Source organism: Acyrthosiphon pisum, chromosome X, assembly GCF_005508785.2.
Source record: "Acyrthosiphon pisum isolate AL4f chromosome X, pea_aphid_22Mar2018_4r6ur, whole genome shotgun sequence".
Taxonomy (NCBI): domain Eukaryota; kingdom Metazoa; phylum Arthropoda; class Insecta; order Hemiptera; family Aphididae; genus Acyrthosiphon; species Acyrthosiphon pisum.
In genome coordinates, this window is record NC_042493.1 from 14,564,922 (window position 1) to 14,577,649 (window position 12,728).

At 27.2% G+C, this 12,728-nt stretch overlaps 1 long non-coding RNA gene across 6 annotated transcripts in view; it reads right to left on the reverse strand.

Moving 5' to 3' along the window:
* Nucleotides 1-12,728, reverse strand: part of LOC100573816 — a 24,441-nt gene that overhangs the window by 2,403 nt on the left and 9,310 nt on the right. The window lies entirely within an intron of this gene.

A 12,728-nucleotide genomic window follows, 5' to 3' on the forward strand; every position in this document is an offset into this window, starting at 1 on the left:
ATCGGTATCGAAAATCGGTATCGAAAATCGGTTTCAAGCCCTGATCCATAATACATTGATCCACTTTTAACCTATTGTGCAGCATAGCAACATCCATCACATACCGGCTTTTTTTTAAAATTTGTTTTGTACACATTATTATTTAATAATTAAAAACTCAACAATTTTATATCGCCCCACGTAATTTGCCCCCCCCCCCCCCACGGCTCTGTTTTCTGATATTTATCTGCGGTCTTGTAAAGAATACTTTTATTTTGTATTCGGAATACATATTCGAATAAATGAGAATTAAAGTATTCGAACACTATCAGAATACTTTTTTTCACAACTAGTTTTTGACAGTTTTTGAATTATTGGTATTTAACATATTTTATTAATTAATAATTAAACATATAACGTAAACATAAGTTATTAATACATTTTGACCACATATGATTTGGCCGATATGGGATACAACACATATTGGTGTTTATAAAAATAATCATATCATGGGCACATTTAGTAATATTACAATATTATCGCATATACCATAGTGATAGTACTATACTATACGGCAATCAGTGTTGGGCTTAATCGATTAATTTACGATTAAATTACGTAATCGATTACGATTTCTTTATTAAATTACATTAATCATTAATCGTTTAATCATCTCTCAAAGTAATCAGTAATCATGATTACATATTTGTAATCGTTAATCATTATCGCAAAATTTATCGCAAAACTGTTTTTTTTATATGATATTACTTAAAATAGTATGAATTTCCAAAATATCAACGATATTAAGGTCTATTAAGTCTAATTAATTTCATATATCTTATCTTATGCATGTTATAAGGTATTTTTCTATAGATATAACTTCATTTGTACCTCATATCTACTTTAATTCGGTAAACGTACAATAAAATATTATGAGTAGGTAACTATTTAGTTGGCTTTATTATTCCGTGTTCATTGCATTTCGTAATTTTTGGTTTAATCTCGTATAATACATATATTACATTGTACTGTACCTAAACTTAATAATATAATGAGTGACAGTGAAGAATATTCTGTGTCTCAGAGCTGTAGCATGTCTTTATCTGTACCAACTCCGTCTCCTCCTCCACCTCCACGGTCAATTGATGGTAATTTTTTTAAGATTTTAAATGAAAAATCATGTTCATCAGAAAATAAAATTGTTGTGCAATGGGTTAAGTGTGAGCCGAAAATTGTAGAGTTGAAGGGTTATGGAAATTTATCTTCTAACTTTGTCACTCATTTAAAACGGCGACATGGCCCAGATGCATTTGAAGAATACAAAACTTATTTAAAATCAACTGAAAGGTCAAATAAAAAATTAAAACTGTTGCTAAACAATTAAAAACTAAAACAACCCAGGAAAACTTCGAAGCTGATATGATAAATATTTTTTTACATTCAATGATTCCTTTGAGGTGTGTAGAAGACCCATATTTTCTAAAAATGTTTGACACTTTAAACATATCTGATTGTGGACTTCATGTTTTAAGTCGGCGGTCTTTTTGTCGAAAAATTGATATTTTGTATGAAAAAAATATACTAGAAATTAAAGAAGAATTTAACGATGTAAAATTTGTTTGCACTACAGTAGATATTTGGTCTGGAAAAAAAAGAAGTTTTGTCGGGGTAACGACTCATTGGATTTCAAAAAATAATTTAAATAGGATTTCAAAAGCGTTAGCATGTCGCCGTTTTAAAGGTAGTCATACTTATGACAAAATTTCTGATTTAATTCATGAAATAAATTCAGAATTTAACCTGGGTTCTACTAAGATTATAGCAACGGTTACTGATAACGGCAGCAATTTCGTTGAGGCGTTTAAAATGTTTGGAGTTAAGAGACAAAACATCAATATGGTCAAAGAGGTAAATTCAGTCGATAACTCAGAGTCTGATTTAGAATCAAATCATAATAATACACAAAATGACGTAGGTCATATACGATTGATATCGAAAATATGTTGCCCATGCATTTTAGATGTTTTGCTCATACTCTAAATTTATGTGCCACTACAGATATAAATAAATTCATAAAAACCTGTGTTGAATTGTCTTCAATACACGACCAAGTAATAAATAAATGTAATATTCTTTGGAAATTAGCCGGACGGCCTAAATCAGCCGAAATAATACAAAATATATTACGACATACCCTAAGTAGACCTGGAGAGACCCGATGGAATAGTTTTATACGACTCACTTCGACAAATATTAAGCATTAAAAATAATATTTTAAATTTAAATAGTGCTCTAGAAATAAATACCAAAAATGCTTTACGGGATCAAGACTTTAATTATATTGAAGAACCCTTAAGGTGGACAGCTCCAATTTCAGAAGCGTTAATGCAAGGGGAATTAAATACTTATTATGGTGCAGTATTACCGTGTCTATTAGCATTGAGAAGAAAAATCGAAATATTAGCAAAACCCGACCTTCATACTTGGATATATTGCAAGCCTATAGTCCATGATTTGTTAGAAAGTATTGAGAAAAGATTTGGAAATTATTTAAATTTCACTTCTCCAGAATCTCTTAATGCTGTTATTGCAGCATTGTCTTATCCACGTTTTAAAAAACGTTGGTTGACATGCGTTAATCCTCAATTTCATGACAGGCTCATACAAATTTTAAAAAAAACAGCCAATGAAGTACTTATTGGGAAAAATACGTTCATAGAATTAAAAAATTCTCCTGAAAACCAAACAACTGACGACTTTTTTGACTTTGGATCTTCTTCTTTAACATTAACCAGTATACCAAAATCAGAATTAGAAGTTTTACATTTTTTTGCTGATGAAGAAAATGACCTTCATAATCTAAACAAATATCCAACAATCAAAGAAATAATTTATTCAATATAATACTCCACTCCCATCGTCAGCTCCGGTAGAAAGACTCTTCTCATTTGCTACTATGACAAATCAACCAAAAAGCCATAAATTATCAGATAATTTATTTGAAAAACGTGTTGTGTTAAAAGCAAATTTATTGTAAAAAATAAAAATGTTTCAAATTCTACATCTTGTGATTGTCGTTGGTATTTATCATATATTATTGTTAGGTAGTTGTTATATAGCATGTACTTAAATAAATCGAATTTACTATTTAAATTGTATTATTATTATAATATTATCATATAATTATTTATATTTATTGATTTCTATTTTCTAATAAGTTAATTAAAAGAAAGTATTTTTTTTATAAAATGCATTTTTTTAATTATTTTATTGTTAATTTTGCCTTCACGTGTTAAATTTGTTCATAACATCGCTCGGAAAGCGAAACCACCGGTTGCCGGATTCGAACCAGTGACTGTCCGTTTACGCACAGCCGTCTTATGCCGCTCGGCTATGACAGACGACAGTACTTCAATATATAAGTTATTCAGCCCAAATTCGTTATTGAAGTATATATTTATCATTAATCATTAAAAATTAGTCATGATTACGAACTAACATATTTTATACTCGTAATCAATACTACGATTACATTATGACTTTAATCATTTAAAATAATTTGTTATTGTGATTATTGATTACATTCATTTATATTATGATTAACAACTACAATTTTTAATCACTGCACTAATTATTTTATTGCACTTCACACTCACAGTTGTTTATATTTAAATATAATATTATCATCTCCGTCACTATCGTGTATATAATATGTTACATACATAACTTAGGTGTCATGGTCCCGAGTTTGAAACGAATCATATTATTATGCAATATGACACTTATTCAGTGCCAATTTTTTGTTGTTTTATTTTTATTTTTTCATTATTATTTATTTATTACTCTCATAATTGTTATTTATTATTATACCTATTATTATTTTATCAACAATGTATATAATACAACACAAGAATGTGGCTAAAGTACCTATAGGTATTCAGCTGACTTAGTGGCGTAAGATGATATTATTATATATAGGTAGGTGCTGATTTTAAGTGTAAATCTTTACCTATATATAATAATGTTATACGTATGTGTAGTACAGTTAACGACCCAGATAATTAAGATCATAAGACTTCCAAGACGACTTTCTTGTAATAAATGGAAGTGGATATCAAAACTAAATAATAAGTCACAATTGACCATAATATATACAAAAAAGCATATGGATTTGTCAAAATAACCGCTTCGAACCCATGGCTAACACATACATGCAGAAAAATAAATAATGGGTAATATTTTTGTGGTTATTTTAAACTCATAATTATATATTATTATTCAAAGCAATAGGATAATGTTACAAAAAATCCATATTATAGTCTAAACTAATTGATCATTTGTTTTCATATTTGTCTGAAAAAAAAGATAAGAAATCGTATCAGTATCACGAATTAACGACTAATGCCCACATTGTACTCAGTAGTTGTTCAATAATTTAATCTTAAACTTTAAAATCGGTCTAAAAAAATACAATTTCAAGATTTTTTTTAAAAACAGTTTTATATCATTATTTGAAATAAATAAAAATCAGGAGTTCAATGCGGGCTGTATAGAATATAATAATATAATACATACCGTACCTACCCTCTCTTCCTTTATTAGTATTTGACAGTAGATTTGTGAAAAGTATAACAATTGAGGTGGCAACTAAAACATAAAATATCATATTCAAACTTTATAATGCATTGCCGAAAATTTGGTAAAGTGGCACCGGGTCCAAATTCAATTGAAATAGAGTTTATTGCTGCTTTTTCAAAATCAATTGTATCTAATATAAACAAACATTAAACGATATACGCGAGTGACAATAAAGATAAACGTGATGTTATCGGAACCACCCAATATTACACTTTTATATTGGTAAAAATAACAAAAAAAAAAAAAAAATTGAATGATTAATTAAGTACCTATGCCTCGAAATTTAGTTGCCACAAATTTACAAGCGTCTACTCGTACTATGTAATTTGTCATATCTCATTACTCGTAATAATAATAATAGTAATAATTAGGTAATAATTAATATCTAATATTAATATTATATCATTACATGCATATTATATATTATATCGCTGCACACTACAAAAATATTAAAAAATATCAACAATTAAGCAAAGAACCGTGATGCTCATGTATGAAGAAAATTCCAAAAGAAATGCATATCACATACATATATATATTATAATATAATATATACATATAAATAATGTCATAAATCAATAATTTTGGGTGTCGCGAGAGAAGAGGTATTTCGTATAATAATTGCGGTCTACGTCTATACGTTAGTCTTATAAATAAATCTATATTAAATATTTCGTTATCATACCAATGCCAAAAAATAAAACCTAAGTTTGTATGTATCTTAAAAACTACGCCAATTTTTGTGGGGCTTTTGATCATATAATGGTGTCCTACTTTACAGTTTACTTCAATAGCTGATATCTGATTTATACCGGACCACTGAACGATTTTTTTTCAATCGTAACGACCTCGTTTATATTAAGATATTTATAATTTATATAACCTAATAACTTTTGATGAGACTCTAATAAAACTATAAAAGTAAAATTATAATACGTTAAGACGCCTTTTAGCAGGGACGGATCCAGGGGGGCAGACATATTTTTTTATAGATATAATTATTATATATTAAATAACAAATAAACAAAATCTAAACTTTTTTTCACATTGTCGCTTTATATATTAAATAATTAATTATTTATTTATCACATTGGTTACTTATACCTACTATTATGACAACATTTTTAAATTAAGAATAAAGTATAATATTTTATTATAATTGTATTTGTAATGTAAAAAAATTGTTGCCCCCCCCTCCCCCCCCAGATCATTGCTCTGGATCGGTGCCTGCCTCTTGTAGTGGCTATTATTTAAGGGGTACAATTTATAATCTTGTCTTCACCGCCTGTAATCTTTGTGTTAGTCGTAAATGATTATTAGTGTAAGTGCGGTTCTATGCGGTGTGTAAAATATAAATTTATTATATCGAAAAAATTCAAACTCGATAACAATAGATTTCATATAATCTACCGGCTGCAGGACGTACGTCACATCAGCCCTCCATTTTCAAAATATTGTGATTTTATTTTTCTTCCTTTTAGTATGCTGTTTGTATGAATTTTTAAGCAGCGTTACAGAATTTGTATGACCAAAGTGGCTCAGATATATCAAAAACCCGTCCGGGGGGGGGGGGGGGCGATTCAACGAGTCAACAAAAGTACTCTCAAAAAGTATTTTTTTCACTCGTGACAATGAATAATGCTAATAAGCTAGCGAAAAATTAACATACTTCTAGTGATCCAATTTCAATTTTGAAAAAATATTTGAATTCGTCAGCCTCTTTTCTGTGATTTGTAGGAAACAGATTTTGAACGTTTTGGATAGTTTACGTTTTGTTCCAAATTACTTTACTTAAATTCTCAAAATTAACTTGCACTTTAATGTCTTTAAAGTGTTAATAAAAAACAAAAAGAATGAAAAAGTTTTTCCTACAAAATCTAAAAAAGAATCTAACGAGTTGAAATTAATATTGAACTACTAGAAGTATCAGTATGTTTATTTTTCGCCAGCTTGCAGGTCTAATTGCATGAAAAATTCAATCGTTTAGAGCCACGTCGACTCTTAGTGGCTATTGTATAAGGGGCAAACTTTAGACAGCTATATCATCTCGTCACCCGTGGTCGCTGTGTTAGTCGTATAAAGTCGTAAATTATTATTGTGAGTGTAGATTCTTTAACTAGTTGCGATATATGTAATCGAAAATATTTTTGTACTTACGTGAGTACGAGACAGTGATTAATGCCAATAAGCTTGGCAACAAATTAACATAGTTTTAATCTAATAATTTTAATTTTGAAAAAAAAATTGAATTCATTAGCTTCTACTCGAAATTTTATGTTTGGTATAGGAGATAAATTTACGATATTTTTAAAAGTTTATGTACCTGCAGTTCCAAACGAAATTACCTACTTAACTTATCAAAATTAATATCCATATGTAGGTGGGTACTTTAAAGGGCCAATGAGACAAACAATTAAAAAGTTTTTCCTACAAAACATAGAAAAGAGGCTAACATAATATTCAAATTAGTATTCAAAATTAAAACTGGAATACTAGCAGTATATTTATTTTTTGCCATCTCATATAGGTCTAAATTCATGAAAAATCCAATGGCTTATAGCCGCCACCCGCCTTAAAAATATTAAAGATATATCATATATGTAGTCATTTTTTTTTTTATAAGCATTTAATTTCAAATGTTGACGAAACTCATCAATATTTCAAAATTATGCTAACTTTTTATAGTTCAAGAATGATAAAATTTTTAATTTAACTATACCTATATAACACATACTATAATAATTTTACTAAATTATATGGTTGACAGGGTTTTTATGTTTAAAACACAATTTTGTAAACATGTTTAAAACATAAATTAAAATATTTGTTTTAAACGTTTAGTTAAGCATTTAAAACAGTGTAAAATTCAAGGAGATATTGTATTTTTTTTTGTTTATTTTAAAAAAGTGAAAAAATACACTAACTCTTTTGGTTGACAATTTGACATTACTAAATTGCCTATAATATATATAGTTACAAATATTTTAAAATTGATTATAGGTAGTTACTATTCAATATTTTTATACCAACCATTTTATATGGTTAAATTGTTTTGAGTGTTATGTATACAATGATAACGGTCGTTACGTGCGATTATCAAAAAATATTTAAGATAATTCTTAATAATTTAAGTACGTATATAGGGATATACCACGATAGAAATTATTCATATAAAATAGATTACACTATAACCAGCATACACGCAGTGCTCCAAATAACATAATATAGAAAAGTGAACTGTAGATTAGATATAATTATATAAAAACTTCGCCGATTAACCTCGTGGCCAGTGATGAGAAAAAGGTCTGCTTTAAGTCCATAACCCAACCCGACAGGAAGTCACAACAAAACCTAACATAAAGTATAGTCAGAAATAATTTTAAAATCATATAAAAGTTATAAAAATTACTTGGAAGTTAGCATTGACTTTTTAAAAGGAATATAGCGCATAATAAATTGTACATGATTTTAAAATTCCAATATTTTTCAGCAGGTCAATTATCTATATATCTATATCATAAATTCATAATCATAACTAGAGTCCAATCATATAAACATGGTAGGTATAGGTAATAGGTATTGTTAGGAACCATTGCTAATCATGTAATACTTTAGTAATGTAATGCTATAATATGTATAATGTAGTCTACCTAGATATTAAGCGTTATTTACTATAATATATAATATTTGATTATGCGCAATAACTCCATGAACTAATCGCACAGCGAGGACGGGAATGTGCTGGCACAACCCGCCTTTTAGTCTGCATACAGACAGAACCCGTGTCCTCCGCTAAACAAGCAGAACTGTGTTGACTATTATCAATAAATTAGACAGGACCGTTCTAAAACGTTATCACCATTCGAGTGCCGAAATTAAGTAGGTAGGTATGAGCTCAACAGTATTAATCCAGGTATTAATATAATCATCAGATAGAATTATTTTGTGTTAAATGTAATTAAGTTAATATTAATAAAATAATGTATTGATGTTTAGGTACCTACAGCCTTCACATAATTGTTTTGGTAAAAAATATATGCTTTTTGGCGATTAAATAGATACAAATTTAAAATAAATATAATAATATAAGATATTAATCGATCAGAAATATAGGGATAAATATTGTGCAGATGGGAACTCGTAAGCAGATTGGTTGGATGGCCAAAAAGTAACAACCAAAAATGTTTAAGTACTTTTAAATCCGATTTTTATGTACCTATATATGTATGTAGGTATATGGTTTTTATTGCAGGGATATACAAGATATATTGAATTTTAAATCACACCATCGTGTTAAGCACGTAAATATACTTGGGATTATGAAAAACAAAATTCTGAAATACTATCGTAAGTTATAATTTATTAAAATAATTATGTGAATCAAACTACTTTTACACGTAAAACATGGGCGGCTGCTCACTCCTCAGCTCTATGACGTCAAGTGGTTATTTATCAACTATCAATATCTCGATAAATAATAATTTTTTTGACTTAGGATTTTACGAAAATATTTTTCAATATTTCGACCACAATAATATATCAATAAGATTAAAAAAAAAATTAGTGTTGTGATGTCCTTTTAATATGAATATATTATGATATGATTTATGGTATAATGCAATGTAACACCTGCCTACCTACATTCAACTATGTCTTTTGACTTGTACCAGTAAGGTGTACCTACAGTTGTATAGTATTTTTAAAGGTTTTTATTTAACTTTGTATCTTGTCTGGTTGTCTGTCTGTTTGTTTGTCCACTCTATGTCTCGAGAACGGTTAAACTCACAGAAATAAACAAAATAAAATATTCTAAATCAGGATAAGCTCTAACTTATCGTGCATAACAAAGAGCTTTTTCTAAAATTTGATTGGTCGCCGCTGCAGCGCATTACGCGCGAAGTGTATCATTCACAGAGGCGGCGCACAGTGGTTTGAAACGTAAATTTACACAAATCAAAAACCTTACATTTTAAATTTAACTTTTTTCTAGTTTTTTAATTACGATGTTTAAATATGCATCCCAAGAAACCTTAATAAAAAATTCTAAGTTCCAATATACAAGTTCACGTGACTTATAGAGTTGTCCGTATATTGTTTTTATATCGAAATATTTACATTTTTTCTTGAACATTTTTCTCACATGAATATATTTTATTTTTAACTTTTAATAAAATTAATTTGAAGTTTAAATAACTAAAAATAATTAACAAATATAGATACAATTTTTTATTTTTTATTTAATTTTTTTCATGCACCTTTTATAAAAGAAAAGATTTGTTTAATGTTTTTTCATTTTAACAGACTGCTTATAAAAATTACACAATATTACCATATATTCAATGCACATAGCACGTAAAGAAAGTTCCCATCTATTCAAAAATATAATTTTGGTTTGCATTTGGTTATGGATATAATTTACAGAAATTAGTTACTTCAAACAAAACTTAGTTATCATAATAGTAATTTATTAACTTTACACCAGAATTCAGTTTATTTTTTAGTCACTTAATTTCATATCTGAAAATGATTGGTTTAGATTATAATCTTTGGAGGGCTGAGGTAATACTAATAGTTATAGAGATTTTACATCTTCTGAACAATTGCCTATATCTTTTTCGTGTATATTTCTTATTGAAGGGTCGGATGAGACTAGAAGCATATGAAGCAAATCTTCATTAGTATTTAGTCTAGAGTTTTTCCTTGTGTGGTGTTCTCTTATATTCTTGTTGTCTTTTTTCCTCGCTTCTTGTGCTTCTTCGGAAAGTTTTCCTAACATGATGAATTTATAAAAACGTTAATAAACTAAGTTATTATTAAATATAATAATTTACCTAGGTATAGAAAGTATTACAAATCGAATAACATTGGCCCCATGTATCAATATATAAATATATATATATCACTATATAATTTAAAATTTAGGAGCTTTGCCGTGTAAATTTACGTTTCAGACCACTGTGCGGCGGTGCGGGGTTCGTATACCATCATCCGAATGACAGTGTAGTCATATACTCATATTGACTGTTGATGGTTTAATGTTCATTTAGTAGTCCAAAACTCCAAAGTAAACAGTCACTTTATCTAGAAATAAGATTTACAAATAAATTGGTTATTTTGAATTTTTCCAAAAACAACTTAATACAAAGTATATACAATTTCTAATTTAAAATTGTCAGTTTGACATTTTATATATATATATAATGTCATGCTCTAGATACCTACCTACCTACTTGTAGCACATGAGTCTTATATATATACATAAAAAAATGTTAAATTATTGATTAGAACAAAAGTTATTTCATTTGTCAGGTTTTGCTGTTACATAGTATATAATATAATATTATGTTATACCTAACTTATAAAGTATGATGTGATTTTAACATTATTTTTATAATAAATTATAATATATTATTAAATTTAAATTTAAAATGCATTTAATTAATTCAACAAAAAACGCAAAAGATAATTTGATTAATTTCACTATCACACTTAGGAAATATACGAGTATTTATATTATATTGATACAATTATAACCGATAAGTACCTAGTAATCCACAATTCCTTCCTATGTGGAATCTAAGACCTAACCTAATGTTCTACCATATAAAGTGATCTATAGGGCTATAATAGAACCGTAGTGCAATAGGAGCCAAGTTGTAAAAGGTATGTCATAATGTAGTTACTCATAAGTGATTTACTTAGAAATAAGATACGGGCCACTTAAATCATATTTTAAGTAAATTAATTTTATAATTTACAAATAAAAACCATATCGTTAAATAGGTTATAAAAATATGAAAACCACGATAGAAACAAAATTTAAAAAAAATTAGTTGTTTCTGTCGTTCTGTCTCTGACATGAAATTGAAAATAAATAAACTGCACTTTTACGCATTAAATGAAATCACAACTAAAAATATAATTAGAAATGTAAAAATATTCATTGAAAAATAAATCTTAATAAAAATTACATAATATATTATAAAAATTACAAAAAATATCCTATATTATAAAAAAAATCATGAACATGGCGTTAAGAACGAGAATAAATACATTTTTAATTAAACATAAAAATTAAATATTAAACTGGGTGATTCTTTTATCATTAAACACTCATTATTTTAAAAAATATAAAATGTTTTTGAAAATAAAACATTTTTTAAATATGACAACATACAGTTTTATTTTCATATTCTAATATGATTATATAAAAATAATATTAAAATTTTCCAATTTTTATTTTATTTTAGGACGGGTAGATTATGAGTTATGAGTTACAAGTATTTTAAGTTTAGAAGAGCAGACTGGAATAGAATGAGGTTACCCCACAAAATGTTTGTCCAATACACCGCTTATCAAAACTTTAAAACTTTTTATGCAGTAACGATTGGTTCATAATAAAATAATCACCTAGTGTATGTTTATCAAAGGTAAAAATTAAATTATGGTATTAACAGAATGACTGTGTGGATTTTCTTATACATCCATATTTAAACATACATTTCAACTAATTTATAATTTTTAATAATACATAATTTATCATGATCATCTTTATATCAATAAATAATCTATAAATATTTAAAATTAAAATTATTTCAAAGTAGTGTATTTGTATAAATTTAACTAAGCAATAGTAAATTTCTTTATTAGAAATTATTTAAAGTACATAATAATTAATTTTAAATTTTAAAAATGATACAACTACAAATCCCCATATATCTCATCTACTCAATTGAATAATTTATTCAATGCAGGATTACATTTAAAATATATATCGTAACTAATTTAGTTAAATTATAAATGTATTATTCATTAAGTCAAATTAAATTAAATTATAACAATTTTTAACAAAATATATTAACTGTTTACTTTTTATTTGAGATGCGTGGGAACATGTTGGCATTTATAGGTATTCCATAACATTAATGTCCGTTATAATACATTTATTGAGTTTAATATTATGGCTAAGAACTGCACTTTCTAAAATAAACAAAAATTCAGAAATATACATAACTATAAAATTAAATAATATACTTAAACTAAATGGAGATTCATAAGGAAAATCTTAGTACCTATGTTAAGACTCTTTAGAGACTGACCATCATACAATC